Consider the following 16500-nt stretch of genomic DNA (forward strand, 5'->3'; position numbering starts at 1 on the left):
CAGCTATATCCATTTATGGTCCATTTTTGGTTCGGATATCGAGGGCCTAAGTACAACTCGCGATATTAAGCGAAATCGGACAATAAATGCGGATTTTATGGGTTTAAGGCACTAAACCGAGAGATCAGCTATATGGTAGGTACATATATATACTTGCAGACTTTGACATTGGAAACCGATCTGCTCCCTCTCCGCTACGGGTTCAAAAAATGTTGCTCCCGCTCCGGCAAAAATAGGCATGCTCCACTCCGCTCCGAATCCCTGACCTAAAGTCAACAAAATAATTGGGCCCTATCAGTGCGGCTTTGGATTTGGTAAATGCAGCATAGACCCGATATGTACACTGAGCCAAATCCTGGAAAAGACCCGAGAAGGATAAATTTATTCGTTGACTAAAAATCAGCCATCGACAGACCTATACGTGCAAATTTTGCCCATGAACATTCCACTAAGGAACAGGGGCAAACTTCTCACATATCAATAAGTGCAGTCCGATTCAAGTTTAAGCTCAATGATAAGGGTCCTCCTTTTTATAGCCGAGACCGAACGGCTTGCCGCAGTGCGACACCTCTTTGGAGAGAAGTTTTACATGGCATAGTACCTCACAAATGTTGCCAACATTAGGAGAAGAAAACCGCTGAAAATTTTTTCTGATGGCCCAGCCAGGTTTCGAACCCAGGCGTTCAGCGTCATAGGCAGACATGCTAACCTCTGCGCCACAGTGGCCTCCGCTGAGTTTTCCATCGATGCAAACTGATACGTCTAGACAGTTTATCGTGTGATCTCTTTAATATCCTGCCGGAGAAGAGAACATATGCTACTCGCCTATGCCGACGACATCGATATTATGTATCGGTCATCGGAAGAAGCAATTGCAGCCTTTGAAAGTATCGACAGCGAATCAGTGAAAGTGGGTCTGACAACAAACGGAGATAGGACAAAGTGGATGTTATAAACTCCCTTAAAGTCATGTACAACCGAGTAAGTAAAGAAAATTGAAAAGTGTGAGATAGACAGAAAATTTATCTATCGCAGTTCCGCGGTGAATGAAACAATAAACACCAATTTTGAAATAAATCGAAAGATAATATTAAGTAACATATCCTACTTTGAATTGAGCAAGCAGTTCAAGAGCAAATCCACCTCTCGACAGACGAAAATCACTCTATACAGGACACTGATACTTCCCGTGTTTTTGTATGAATCCGAAGCATAGAACCATATCTTGCGAAAGCAGATGAGGCAGTATTAGGAGTATTTGAGAGAAAAATCCTTCGTAAAATCAGCATCGTATGAACCACGAGATGTACAGGGTGGCTGATGAATATTGCTACAATGATGAATATTGCTACATTTTTTTTTCGGTGTATGGAATACATTTTTCTTTTATTCATGTTAAATTAAATTATTAAATTAATTATTAAATTATTATTAATTAAATTAATTAATTAATTAATTAAATTAATTATTAAATTATTATTATTAAATAGAAAAAAAGTTATTACATTTTTTTTTGGTAGCGGCTTTCATCAGCCACCCTGTATGACGACGTTAACATAGTTAAACGGATCAAAATACAACACAAAGTGGGAGAAGTTCGAAAAAGCTAATAAAAATATGCCGTGTGAGCACGGATAGAGATATCTTTTTTAAATTTGGAATGACGAAAGCTGAGGTTATAGCGAGATGCAAAATTTCTAAGCATAATTTTGTCTAACCAATCCAAATATCAAAGAGATATCTCTACACGTTCTCACACGGCATATTTTTTACTAGTTTTTAATGGTTTTATCCCACTGTGTTACGGTTGAGTTGGCTAGGTCATTTTGTCAGAAAGAATAAAGAAGCTTCAGCTAAGAAATCTTTTGAAGGCGACCATAATAGACAGAATACGCAAAAGGGAAAGACCAAAAAACCGATGGAGAAACCAAGTGGAGAAAGAGATTTCAAAACTGGGAGTCAGAGATTGAAGAAGGAGCGCACAAGATCGAGGCTCTTGGAAATAAATTTTACATTAGATTAGTGGAACAAATGTTTTGCAATGGCCAACTAAGTAAGTAAGTAGAAATAGGGGCTTGATCGTAGTTGAGCCAGTACTACTCTCGGGAAAAGTAAACTTTTTCAGGTGCTAGCTGGGAAGTCTGGGGCTGCTGAGGTTTTTTGTTATCACCACAAGTGCTGCCGACATAGGACTCGATCGTCTTTCTACTTCTGGTTTGTTGCTAATTTTTGGTGGAAGACATTTTTAAATTTCTTACAGCGAAATAAAAAGCCATGATTGAACAATCTTCAGTAAAAAACACAAACTACCCGCTACACTCAATGGCGGTTCGACTGCCTATCACTAAATTCCACGTGCTTCTTCAAACAAATATTGGAGATGTCCTTAGCGTATCAAATGTCTTCGATAGGTAAAGAGGCACGAAGACCGTCCTAAAGCATGGCTTGACCTAGTTAAGATCTCCGTACTTATGCTCAGTGTACCAATAGTCTCCAGTAAGGCTCTAAGAGTCATAACATCTGGTGTAAGATGGGAAATCGATCTGTATAACATCCTGTCTATGTTTCAGACATTGAGAACTTCAAGAATGTCCAAAGACTGTTAGTTGACCATGGTTATGTACTGGACAACCAGTTCTTTAACATATCATAGAGATTCCTTCGGTATCCAGTGCTTTGGTAGTCTGGACGTTGCGGATAACATTCGCAGCTTCGTCCCCGGAAAATTTAAATAGTTGTTCATCGGCTCAGCATTCACGTATGCGAAGAATGGCTCTCGTTCTCTTCATATCACTCTCTGGTAAGGTTTGAACAACCTGGCTCATCACTTCAGTCATCACTGTTTTTCTTCCTCTATATAGCTTAGCTTCAATTTCAGCTCGATGGGTGCGACTTATACGATGTATAAGATCCTTTGGATGCAATACATGACATTTTTTCTGCCGACTGTTACTTTACTGATCTATTTTTAAACCAGTTTACGACTCATTTACTTTTTAAGAATAAAAAGGTGAAGCTTCAAGTGTTCTTGACCAACTAAAGTTCAAATGGTGTGGAGCATCATGGGCTGTCGTGCTTCTCTAACATCATCTTCCACTTCCATATTTATCTCCATTTAAAAAGCTACACAAGTACCCTGGCTACGATGCACATCGAAATGTTTCGATCGCTTCATAAATCTTCACAATTTTGTTAAATTGATGCATTCTCTAGATTGTTTTTGACATAATTTCTCAGCATTTAGATAAATCGAACATTAAAATGGATTGTGATCTGTAACAGAATTATTCTCAGTCGGCCTAACTGACATTTATCACTCAGTTAGGGAGATGCAAAATGCACAATGCCTCGGTGGTAGCTGCGATAATTGAATTATGATTAATGTGAGCATAAAATCTTTATGACTTCAAATTGTTTTCTAACAGTCATAAATACATCAAAGCGTTAAAGGCCAAAAGGCTTAACTGAATTCGATGGCAACGAAGAGTGCATGCCACTGTGGTTTGAAATGAGTACTCCTCTTGTGTTTCGGTGTATAGTTTCTAGCTGATGTGTTCATAGTTCAGTTCCCGTTGATGTAAATTTATCCCATTGGCTGCCACTTGGCTCTCCTTATAACAAGTTTTTCCAATACCTATGGAAAAGCATCACTTACAACAACAACAATAGCAATCATAATCCAAGCTCACTCAAATCGCTTGAATCGCCTTGAACATTAAAATGTTAAGTGAAGCCATAGCCAGGATTATGTCAGAGCAATACACATATCCGCACCTTGGCAGCAAAAAAATCCACAATAGTAGAGCAGAGTTTCGAGAAAAAACTGGAGCGGAAAACATTAAACATCGAATGATTTGTAATGGTGAATTGATGATGTTGGCCGATAAAAGGCCTTTAGTTGATAGCATGCGTGAAATGAATGGCTGAAACGGGTGATTTATTTCCAACGGAAATGTAGGATCATTTCACAGGATGGAGAATATTAAAATAAAACACATAAAATGACTAAAAGACAAATTGCTTTTCCTAGGGATATTTTATTTGATGTTTCGTTTTTAGAAAAAATGCATTTTAAACAAAATTTTAATGGAATTTTATCTAAAGTCTAAATTTTAATCAATTTTGCTTATTCACAAAACTTCATTTCAATCCGATTTTCATTGTTTGTTCATTTTTATACCCTCCGCCATAGGATGGGGGTATACCAAATCTTCGAAATATTTGTCTAAGACCCCATAAAGTATATATAGTTTTGATCGTCATGATATTTTAAGTCGATCTAGCCATGTCCGTCTGTCCGTCCGTCTGTCTGTCGAAAGCACGCTTACATTCGAAGCAGTAAAGCTAGCCGCTTGAAATTTTCCACAAATACTTCTTATTTGTGTAGGTCGGTTGGGAATGTAGATGGGCTATATCGGTCCATGTTTTGATATAGCTGCAATATAAATCGGTCTGCGATCTTCTCTTCTTGATTTGGCTGAAATTTTGCATGAGATTATCCGATTTGGCTGAAATTTTGCATGAATTGTTTCGCTATGACTTCCAACAACTGCGCTGAGTATGTTTGAAATCGGTCCATAACCTGATATAGCTGCCATATAAACCGATCTTGGATTTTGAATTTTTGACCCACTAGATAGGCTGAAATTTTGCATGAGATGTTTTGTTATGGTTTTCAACAACTGTACTAATTATGGTTCAAATCGGTTCATAACCTGACGTAGCTGTCATATAAACCGATCTGGAGTCTTGATTTCTTGAGCCTCTAAAGGGCTCAATTCCTATCCGATTTGGCTGAAATTTTGCACGAGGGGATTTGTTATGACTTCCAACTAATGCGACAAATATGGATCAAATCGGGCCATAACCTGATATAGCTGCCATATAAACCGATCTGGGATCTGGCTGAAATTTTGTACAACGGCTTCTCACATGACCCTCAATATACATGTCAAATATGTTATGAATCGGTCTTCAGCCTGATATAGCTCACCTATAAACCGATCTCCCTATTTTACTTCTTGAACCCCTAAAAAGCCCAATTCTTATTCGATTTAGCTGAAATTTTACACATAGACTTCTACTATGGTTTGCAACACTCAATTCACTTAGCATGGCAAATCTTTTCTTGTATCCTTTGTTTGTCTAAACAGCGATACCGGTAAAGAACTGCACCAATGCAATCAATGGTGGAGGGTATATAATATCGGGTCCGGCCGAACTTAGCGCGCATTTACTTGTTATCCTATTTCTGTTTCTATTAAAGCTTAAAACCCCGTTTACACTGCTCATTAAAAATGCAAAAATGTTTGCTAAAACACAAGTTTTTGTCTGCTGAAAATGAAAAGCATACGTTATTGCTGTTTCAGCAAACAAAGGGCTGCTGTATTACCAAACTTTTCTTACTGCTATTTTAACTAACAAAATCTGCTGTTTTAAAAAAAATTTGTTAAGAACCTGGCCAAAATTTTCACAGCGTGCCTAGGACGTCGAGTGTGAACATCTTTACCGACAGTAAAATTGCCATAAAGGCAATAACAACCAAGACGGAAGGTCACGAACAGTCTTGCAGTGTATAAAGGAGATTAACGCCTTCTCTGAGGAGGGGAAAATCCGCAACGTTTGGTTGCCGGCCCATAACGGGGTAAGGGGGAAATGAAAGGGCAGACGATTTGGCGGTGAAGGCCAGAGGACTGCCGTCAATAAACTTGGTTAACCCTAAGCCTTTCAGGTCGTCGCAGTCCGAGTTAAGGGAGTGGGCGACAAATGCGCATGCAACATTGTGGAACAGCGAAACGGCCGATAGGACGGCGAAAATCCTATGGGGGGGCTCCAGACCGTGAGAAGACGAGGCTATTACTGAAAGGAAGCAAGAAGGAGGTCAGTATAGCTATAGGTATCAGAAGGGGACACATAGGACTACTAGCTCTCTTATGTAAAATCGGTGCGACAAGTGATAGCATGTGTAGGGCATGCGAGGAAGATGATGAGACGTTGGAGCATTTCCTTTGTCATTGTCCGGCTTTCGCGTCCAACAGATACCGGTACTTAGGTGGAGACACAATATCAGACATGAACTAACTTAGGGGAATGGCATTAAATACAATTAAGGATTTTGTAAGTATCACGGAATTCCTAACTTAAAATTTTCTTTTTCGAGGTTGCTTTATAGTTTTTAGGGCGCACAACAAGCCGATTACTGGCTTAGGTGTGTGTCCACAGTGGCAAATTAATATCTGCACCCTAACCTAACCTAGCCTAGGCTTTTTAAAGCCATCTGCATGGATCAGCGCAATTGTTAAGCGATTTGGCTGAAATTTTACTCATAGTGTTCTGATTTCCAGACAACCATACTAAGTATGCTCCACATCGGTGTATAATATAATATAGCTCCCATATCCTAATGTTTAGTATTCTGTTATGACTTCCAACATCCGTGATAAATGTGGTGCAAAGCGGTCCTTAACCTATCTTTAACCTAGCACACACAAAAATCGATCTTCCGAAAAAGCTTCAATTTGTGGATTATTTGGCAGAAATTTTGTATGCAATGTACACGTATGCCCTAGAACTAAATTCATTTGTTTAAATTTTTAGTAGAATCCATGGTGGTGGGTTGCCAAAGACCATGCACTCCCCCCCCCCCCCCCCCCCCCCCTGCAAGACCCCACTCGTCTGTCCGTCCGTCCGTTTGTCTGTCGAAAGCAAGCTAACTTCCGAAGGAGTTAAGCTATCTGCTTAAAATTTTGCACAAATAAAGGGTGATTTTTTTGAGGTTAGGATTTTCATGCATTAGTATTTGACAGATCACGTGGGATTTCAGACATGGTGTCAAAGAGAAAGATGCTCAGTATGCTTTGACATTTCATCATGAATAGACTTACTAACGAGCAACGCTTGCAAATCATTGAATTTTATTACCAAAATCAGTGTTCGGTTCGAAATGTGTTCATTCACCGTAACGTTGCGTCCAACAGCATCTTTGAAAAAATACGGTCCAATGATTCCACCAGCGTACAAACCACACCAAACAGTGCATTTTTCGGGATGCATGGGCAGTTCTTGAACGGCTTCTGGTTGCTCTTCACTCCAAATGCGGCAATTTTGCTTATTTACGTAGCCATTCAACCAGAAATGAGCCTCATCGCTGAACAAAATTTGTCAAAATTTGAACACATTTCGAACCGAACACTGATTTTGGAAATAAAATTCAATGATTTGCAAGCGTTGCTCGTTAGTAAGTCTATTCATGATGAAATGTCAAAGCATACTGAGCATCTTTCTCTTTGACACCATGTCTGAAATCCCACGTGATCTGTCAAATACTAATGCATGAAAATCCTAACCTCAAAAAAATCACCCTTTACTTCCTATATGTGAATGTATTGTAAATGGGCCATATCGGTCCATGTTTTGATATAGCTGCCATATAAACCGATCTTGGGTCTTGACTTCTTGAGCCTCTAGAGTGCGCAATTCTTATCCGATTGGAATGAAATTTTGCACGACGTGTTTTGTTATCATATCCTACAACTGTGCGGAGTATGGTTCAAATCGGTTCATAACCTGACATAGCTGCCATATGAACAGATCTGGGGACTTGACTTCTTGAGCGCGATTCCTATCCGATTTGGCTGAAATTTTTCATGACGTATTTTTTTATTCTTACTTTCAACAACTATGCTAAGTTAGATTCAAATCGGTTCATAACCTGATATAGCTGCCATATAAACCGATCTGGGATCTTGACTTCTTGAGCCTCTAGAGGTCGCAATTATTATCCGATTTGCCTGAAATTTTGTATGACGGATCCTCTCATGACCATCAACATATTTCTTTATTGTGGTTTGAATCGGTCTATAGTCTGATTCTGCTCCCATATAAATCGATCTCTCTATTTTACTTCTTGAGCCCCCAAAGGGCGCAATTCTTATTCGAATTGGCTGACATTTTGCATAGGTCTCCAACATATAATTTAGTTGTGATCCAAACCGGACCATATCTTGATATCGCTCTAATAGCAGAGCAAATCTTTTCTTATATCCTCTTTTGCCCAAGAAGAGATGTCGGGAAAGAACTCGATTAATGCGATCCATGATGGAGGGTATATAAGATTCGGCCCGGCTGAACTTAGCACGCTTTTACTTGTTTTATACATATCTCTCGTTGCACTACGATGTCTCTCGTTGCACTACGATGTATGTTGGCGATAAAATTTCACTTGTCTGATGTATTCAAATAACTCGAATTCATCGAAGCCTTGCTACTTCCTCAATGAGATGTACTCGAAAATTTTAATGGGTTGTTAACATGCTACACCAGTTCAAATATTTGTGCTCAAGCCGTGAACGTAAACTTAATGTTTATTGTTTTGTTATACATAATTAATGGCAAATCATCGTCCATGGGCTGTTAAGTTGTTGGGGGAATCTAGCAATTGCGCTAGAAATGTGTAGCTGACTAGCAGCCAACCTTAAGGCTGTAGTGTATCTCTATCGCTGAAGGGGGGAATTAAAATATTTTATGAACATTAATTGCATACTTTGCGGTCTATTGTGATTTCACTTTCATTTTGTTAGTTTTTGCACTGTTGCATTTCCTTTGAAGAGGCTATTGAAATACTTGGGCAGACATTTTCCAATTTAATTAACAGCGGCATGATTTATGACTTCACATATTTTCGCGTGTAACGAAATTTTCTAAATATTTCACAACGCATTACCTGGTTAAAGTGAAAAGCATTTAACCAACAAGACCACAAACCAAGGAAGTGCGAATATCATTGAGCTCAAACTTTTGCCAAATAATGAAACCAAAATCTAAATGCCATTGAAATAGTAAACCACTTGTTATTAACGAACTCTAAAAATATGGACGAGGAAATATTCATAACCTGGCCAGACAACATGAATGAAATATTTTACCAATTAAAGATGCAGCTCGAAAACAGTAGTTGAACAAAGTAGCAACAACCAACATTTGCTAATATTATCAACATCTAATCGATTGCTAATTTAAGTTGTTTCACAAACCACTGCTACTTCTAAACCCGAATCTTGTGCCAGTTTTATTCAGATAATGAAAAGGCTAAATCACGCATTGACGTTTTTGGTTTTTCGTCCCATATAATTTGAACAAAATAGCGAATATTTGATAAGTTTTTATTTCTTTTGAATTATGTTTGGATAACATCAATTTTATCGCCATCTATTCTACAACGATAGTTGTCCAATTCAACGCTAGCAAATTGGATAAAAGTTTGCGAGCGTTTCTAGAAAACTAAACACAATCAACAAGTAAAAAGGCGTTAATTTCGAACGAACTCGATTCGGCGATCGAAGCCGAACTCATCATGATCCTATATATAATATCGAATATGGTCCGATTTAAATCAAACTCGAAAAGAACAAGTTATTGTTCAATTATGTAGAACAATATATTGGTCTTTTTGATAGCCACATACCAATATAGACCGATCGGAACCATATATGACACGGATGTCGAAAAGCCTAACATAAGTCACTGTGTCAAATTGTGCCTTTTATGGGGCCAAGACTTTAAATCGAGAGATCGGTCTATATGGCAGCTATATCCAAATCTGAACCGATATGGACCACATTGAAGAGGGACGTGAAAGGGCCTAACACAACTCACGGTCCCAAATTTTGGCAAAATCGGATAAAAAATGTGGCTTTTATGGGCCTAAGACCCTAAATCGAGGGATCGGTCTATATGGCAGCTATATCCAAATCTGGACCGATCTGGGCCAAATTGAAGGAGGATGTCAAAGGGCCTAACACAACTCACTGTCTCAAATTTCAGCAAAATCGGATAATAAATGTGGCTTTTATGGGCCTAAGACCCTAAATCGGCGGATCGGTCTATATGGCAGCAATATCAAAATCGAGACCGATCTGAGCCAAATTGCAAAAAGATGTCGAGTGGCCTAACACAACTCACTGTCTCAAATTTTGGCAAAATCACTGTCCAAAATGTCAGCAAAATTGGATAATAAATGTGGCTTTTATGGGCCTAAGACCCTAAATCGGCGGATCGGTCTATATGGCAGCTATATCCAAATCTGTACCGATCTGGGCCAAATTGAACAAGGATGTCAAAGGGCCTAACACAACTCACTGTCCCAAATTTCAGCAAAATCGGATAATACATGTGGCTTTTATGGGCCTAAGACCCTAAATCGGTGGATCGGTCTATATGAGGGGTTTTATCAAGATGAAGTCTGATATAGCTCATCTTCAAACTTAACCTGTTTATGGACAAAAAAAGAATATTTGCAAAGTTCCAACTCAATGTCTTTACTCTCCCCCTTACCCTAATTTTCAGAAACGCCAGATCTCGGAGATGCGTGGTGCGATTTAAGCGAAATTTTGTGTGCTCTCATATAGTACCCTAAAAATAAAAATTAGGTGTCCAAATTTCGGATGGAGTACCTAGGGAGCCGCCCCACCCTAAAACCCACCAAACATATATTTACACCAATCACGACAATATGGGACTCAAAAGAAAGGTATTTGGGATAAGAAAACGTATCTGATATCCAATGGTCAGACCAAGTGCTAGGGGGACCACCCCAAGCCCCAAAACACCCCTAAATCGGACATATTTACCGACCATGGCAATATGGGACTCAAATGAAAGGTATTTGCGAGTAGAATACGAGTCCGATATCCAAATGAGAGACCACGTTTCCGGTGGTCCATCCCTTTCCCAAAACACCCACCAAACAGGACCTATTTACTGACCAAGGGAATATGCGGCTTAAATAAAAGATATTTAAATGCAGAATACGAATCTGATATCCAAATATGGGACCAAGTGTTTGGGGGGCCGCATCTCACCAAAAACATCCCCAAAGGGGACAAATTTACGACTATAGCAATATGGGGCTCAAATGAAATGTCGTTGGGAGTAAAGCACGAATTTGATATCAATATTCGAAAAAGTGCCTATGGGGCCATCCCACCCCCACAACACCACTCAAATAGTAAGTATTTGCTGACTATTGCAATATGATGCTCAAATAAGAAGGTTTTTAGAATAGAACACGAATCCGATATATATTTCCAAGACCAACTCACTGAGTGGCCGACCATCCCCTAAAACACCCACAAGCCGGTCCTGTTTGCCGACTACGGAGATATGGGGCTCAAATTAAAGGTATTTGGGAGTAGACCACGTATCTGATATCAACATTAGGGACCAACTGTCCAGGGGACATAACAACCACCAAATAGGACAGATTTGCTCACCAAGACAATTTGGATCTTAAAGAGAGTGGAACTAAATATTTATAGTTTTTAGGACCAATACCCCAAGACGAACATATTTGCTGACTTTTGCAATAGAAAACGAATTTGATATCCAATTTTGAGGCCAATGACAATATGGGGTTCAAATAAATGATATATAGATATATGAGAATAGAGCACATTGCTGATATATTTTCCGGGCTCAGTGTTTGGGGGACCACCCCAATCCCCAAAACACCTCTAAATCGGGCATATTTACCGACCATGTCAATGTGGGGCTTAAGTGAAAGGAATTGGGGGGTAGAGCAAGAACTGATACCCACTTTCGGGACCAATTTTCTGGGGTTCTACCCCCTTTCCCAAAATACCCCACAAACAGCAATTTTTTACTGACCATCGCAATATGGGGCTCAACTTAGAGGTATTTGGATCATGTATTTAAGGCATCACCCCTTCTCCAAAACACCCCTCAAAGGTTAATATTTTTCGACCATGCCAATATGTGGCTCAATTGAAAGGTATTTGAGATTAGAAAACGAATTTGATAGCCAATTTTGGGACCACGTGTTTGGGGAACGCCTCATCCTGTAAACTCCCCTCAAAACCTATGGCAATGTGGGGTTTAAATAAATGGTATTTGAGAGAAGAGCACGATGCTGATATTTTTTCAGGGCCAAGTATCTGGGGGACCACCTCACCCCCCGAAAACACCCCTAAATCAGATATCATGAGAATATCGGGCTGAAATAAAGTATACATCCAATCTTAAATTCGTCGACTAATAAAGATCATATGGGATTCAGATAAAGGCACTTATATTGTTAAACTGTTTGTCAAGCGAAATACTATTTTCGTATTTCACTAAAAGCTCTTTAATTGTCGAAAATAAATATTCCAAGGAAACTTTTGTTCCATATAAAGTAAAAGAAGGCGCAGCGAAGCAGGCCCGGGTCAGCTAGTATCATTATAATTTTTCCAAGTTTGCATTGGATCGGAATGTAAATTAGTATTAGAACAGAATTTAACAGTAGTGAAAGGAAATTTAGATCTTTTTTTGTGAAGATTTCAATATTTTCCCGTCAATGAGACCGTATTTTTTGTTGTTGTTTAAGTTCAAAAAGCTTTCCTTAGATATTCGGAATATCTATTCTATTGTTACAGTAAGCTTTTTGCAGTTTCCATTAATAAATTCATTCGAATATTTATGTTAAAAATTGTGTTTCGACGGTCATTCTGATGGTAAGGGACAATAAATTATTCCCTAACTTAGTAGGCAAAATTGGAAAAAAAATAATTAAAGGTGGCTATTTTCCCTTGGCCTTGCCTAATGTTAAAATTTAATATAATCACCCTGCTCTCAAATTCTCTATAGTAAAACAGATTGTGATTTCATGGTTTATGTACTGCAACGAAATTTGAAGTGGAGGTTTGGCAAAGTATTAAATACATAATATTCTATTTAATATGCATTACAAATTACACGGCATACTGATACGAGAACATTATGTGCGGCAAAATTAAGCGTTTTTCCAAACGCAAATAATCGTGATATGCCACTGAAAAGCCACTTCAAAAACAGTGATGCACAAAAATGTTAGAACAGTCACAATGTTTTCTTGGGGTTAATAATTTTCGAAGTAAAGAAACTTTAGAATGAAAAAATGTTGTTTATATTTTTTGGAATAAAAGAATATAGCCAAAACTAAGTAATTGAATCTAAGCATTAAACTTTCGTACCAGCCAATCTCACTTTTGTCCCCATTATTTTGTCCTCTACTTCAGCCTCAACCCAGCCAACTCTCGGTATGCATCGATTGCATGCAAATTTTATAGGCAAAGCCTTATAATCATATGGTACTACTGGCCAAACGCATGCATGAGTGTAGCAACATTTTTAGGGGCCATTTTGCATATCACGCACAATCCATCTCACGCTCTATGGCATCGTTACCTTTTGTGGACACCCAGATATGAGTACAGCAATCAACTGCGAACCAACCAACAAACCAACCAAGAGACCAAACAACGAACCATCCATCTGGCCATACACCTATGCGTTGGCAATTGTTTCTGTTGAAGTTGTTATCAATGGCGAGGCTTGAGGAAATGAGGTAGCTGAAAATGGCTCATAACAATGCCTCGTTGCGATAGACTTTGTGAAGGGGCCATAACCGTGCAGCAAACATTGCCACTGAATAATATCATTGCAAAAATCAATAAAGTCCTTAGCAACTCACAGTGGTGGAATTTTGTATTTGGTAGGCAGAGATTTCAAATAATTCAGTGAAAGATATGCATCCATCATCCATTTTTATACCCACCGCTATAGGAAGGGATATACTAATTTAGTCATTCCGTTTGAACCACCACGAAATATCGATATGCGACCCCGTAAAGTCGGTATATTTTTGATCCTCTTGACATTCGAAATCCATCCAGCCATGTTCATCCGTCTGTGGAAATATCAGAGGATACCACATACCCATGACGCGTAGCACTGCGTTATTTAGGTGTGTTGTTTACACCTAAATAACGCAGTGCTACGTTAATACTAAATTCATTGCGAAATTAGTACCAGTTCGAGTTTTTATACCCACCACCATAGAATGTCATTCCGTTAGTAATGCCTCCAACTATTGATCTGAGATCTTATAAAGCATATACATTTTTGATTGTCTTGACATTTTGAGTCGATCGTCCGCCGGTTGAAATCACGGTAGCATTCGAACGAATAAAGATATACGCTTGCATTTTTTAACCGGTTTTGCACAAATATTTCTGATGTAGGTTGGGAATTGCAAATTGGTTCAGATTTGGATATATCCTCCATATAAACCAATCTTCGGTTTTGATTTTTTGAGCCTCTAGAAGCTTAAATTTTTATCTGATTTAGTTCAAATTTGGCACAAAGACTGTTCCGACTTCCAATATCCAAGCCAAATTTGATGCGAACCGATCCGATTCCCCATTTAACCTAATACCCGTATTTGACTTGTTGATCCCCTATAGCCTCAATATTCAACCGATTTTGCTGTAATTTGGTACATGAAGTACACCCACACCGAATCCTACCCAAGTTCATAAATAGATATAGGCTCCTTAAAAACCGATACACCGATATGACATCTTGAGACCGTAGAAGCCCCAAGCAGCTACCGGTCACGAGCGGCGAAGATCGAGGACATGCTTCAAAAAGACGTTTATTCCCGACGAAGTCTATGCCAGATGACAAAAGGATGCCATCAGTTGCCTAAGTATTCATCGACAGGTGTGCTCTACAAATAGAGACAGTCCGGAGTGTGATGCCCACTTTGTATTTCCCAATCAAGAAGACTTGGACCCTGGCACGCACAATGGAATATAAATTGAAGAAAGAATTTGGATTTTTAGCTACGAGCTGACGGCTGTGATATTCTGTTAGCGTAGTCGGAGAAGTGACATCCTTCCGAAAAGGGCTTCAGTCAAATGCCGCAGTGCCTACGTCTCGTTAAACCCTGGCAAGGCTTGGAGAACTCTGTGTGTCTCGTAATCATTAATTTTGTTTTGTAGGTTCTGTTGATACGATATCCAGATTAATGCCCGAACTGGCTCTGAACGCAAGTACTCAAAAGGTATTCGGTTAACCCTCGCGAGGACATCAATGATTGCAAAGACACCCTCGGGGTCAACATGTAGGGCGACTATATTTCCGGACACTGAGACAGCTCCAATTTGGAGCCCGAATGCACTAATTGATACGCCAACAGACAGGAGAATATCAGATAGAGGTAAAGAAACCTTCAGGAGCAGCTCTAAAACTCTGTACTCACCAGTGAAAACAAGCACAAGCAAAATGAGCGCTGTGGAAACAGAAGAGACTGAAATGCTCATACCTTGTGACACTTTGATTCAGTCGAAAAATCCAGGAAGTAATATCCCGTAGTTTGGATGCCGAACGCCTGGGATCGAATCCTGGCGAGAACAACAGTAAAAATTTTCAGCGGTGGTTATCCCTTCCTGAGGTACTATGCCGTGTTAAAACTTATCCCCAAAGAGTTGTTGAAAAGCGGTTTTAATAAGGAGGCCCCTTATCATTGAGCTTAAAATTTGAATCGGAATGCACTCAGTGATATGTGAGAAGTTTGCCCCAGCTTCTTAGTGGAATGTTAAAGGGCAAATTTGCATTTGCACTGCCGATATACCTCGTTGCGGGAGAATCTTCCAGACAAAAAGCTTCCCGAAACTGGAGTATAAACCAAGATGTGAATATCCAAGGAAGAAGTCCTGTCGCACGGTCCTTCGCAAAATGAAGGCAGCAATAGGCAAGCAGAGAAACATCAATGGAGATGTTCAAAGCCGCGTATCCGAGATAGACGAACTTTTGGTAGTGATCCTCAGAAGAAACGAAGTGCACCCAGCCCAGAGGAATCCAACCCGGGAAAGAGGCTATTTTAACTTTGAGGTGTAAAAACACTACTTCATGCATGGCAACACAGAATCAATTTCAGACGTCAAAGTTGAAAATCGTTTAACTTTTAATCGTTGCTTTCGTTGCATTTTTCAACGCAATGCTCAAACCAAAGCTCAACGCACTCATTCCGTTTTGGCCTATACAGGTGCAACAAACAGCCACGAATAATAGAGCCTTTGCGTCCCCGTAGCGCGTAGGTAAGCATGTCCGCCTATGACGCTGAACGCCTGGGTTTGAATACTGGCGGAACCATCAGAAAATATAATGTTAGCGGTGGTTTTCCCCTCCTAATGCTGGCAACATTTGTGAGGTACTATGCCATGTAAAAACTTATCTCCAAAGAGGTGTCGCTCTGCAGCACGTCGTTCGGACTTGGCTATTGGGGAGGCCCGTTATCATTGAGCTTATACTTGGATTCGACTGAACTCATTGATATATGAGATGTTTGCCAAGGTCCGAAACCTTATCTTAAAGATTTTACTTGCTGGTCAATAAAAGCATATCCACAGATCTGAATTGCCAGGGATATTTTTGTTCCTGTCAGCTCCACCAAGTATAGTGGTACAGAACTTTTTTATCAAATAGCTGATCATGCAATGTGTGACCAACACAGTATTCGTAGTGGTTGCATGACAAACAGAAAGTTTCCATAAGGCGTGGCTTGCAACAACTTCCACAGGCATCAAGAGTAACATTTAATGCAGTGTATCAGATGGTGTCATACTCAGATATCCTTTGAATCTCGCTCAGTATTGAACAGTAGGTGCAGTCAACTAAGAA

General features: G+C 39.5%; 1 protein-coding gene across 2 annotated transcripts in view; it reads right to left on the minus strand.

Moving 5' to 3' along the window:
• LOC106084263 (LIM domain-containing protein A) overlaps positions 1-16500 on the minus strand; it is a 906287-nt gene that overhangs the window by 624776 nt on the left and 265011 nt on the right. The gene's annotated exons all lie outside the window — the stretch shown is intronic.

Source organism: Stomoxys calcitrans, chromosome 2, assembly GCF_963082655.1.
Source record: "Stomoxys calcitrans chromosome 2, idStoCalc2.1, whole genome shotgun sequence".
Classification (NCBI taxonomy): domain Eukaryota; kingdom Metazoa; phylum Arthropoda; class Insecta; order Diptera; family Muscidae; genus Stomoxys; species Stomoxys calcitrans.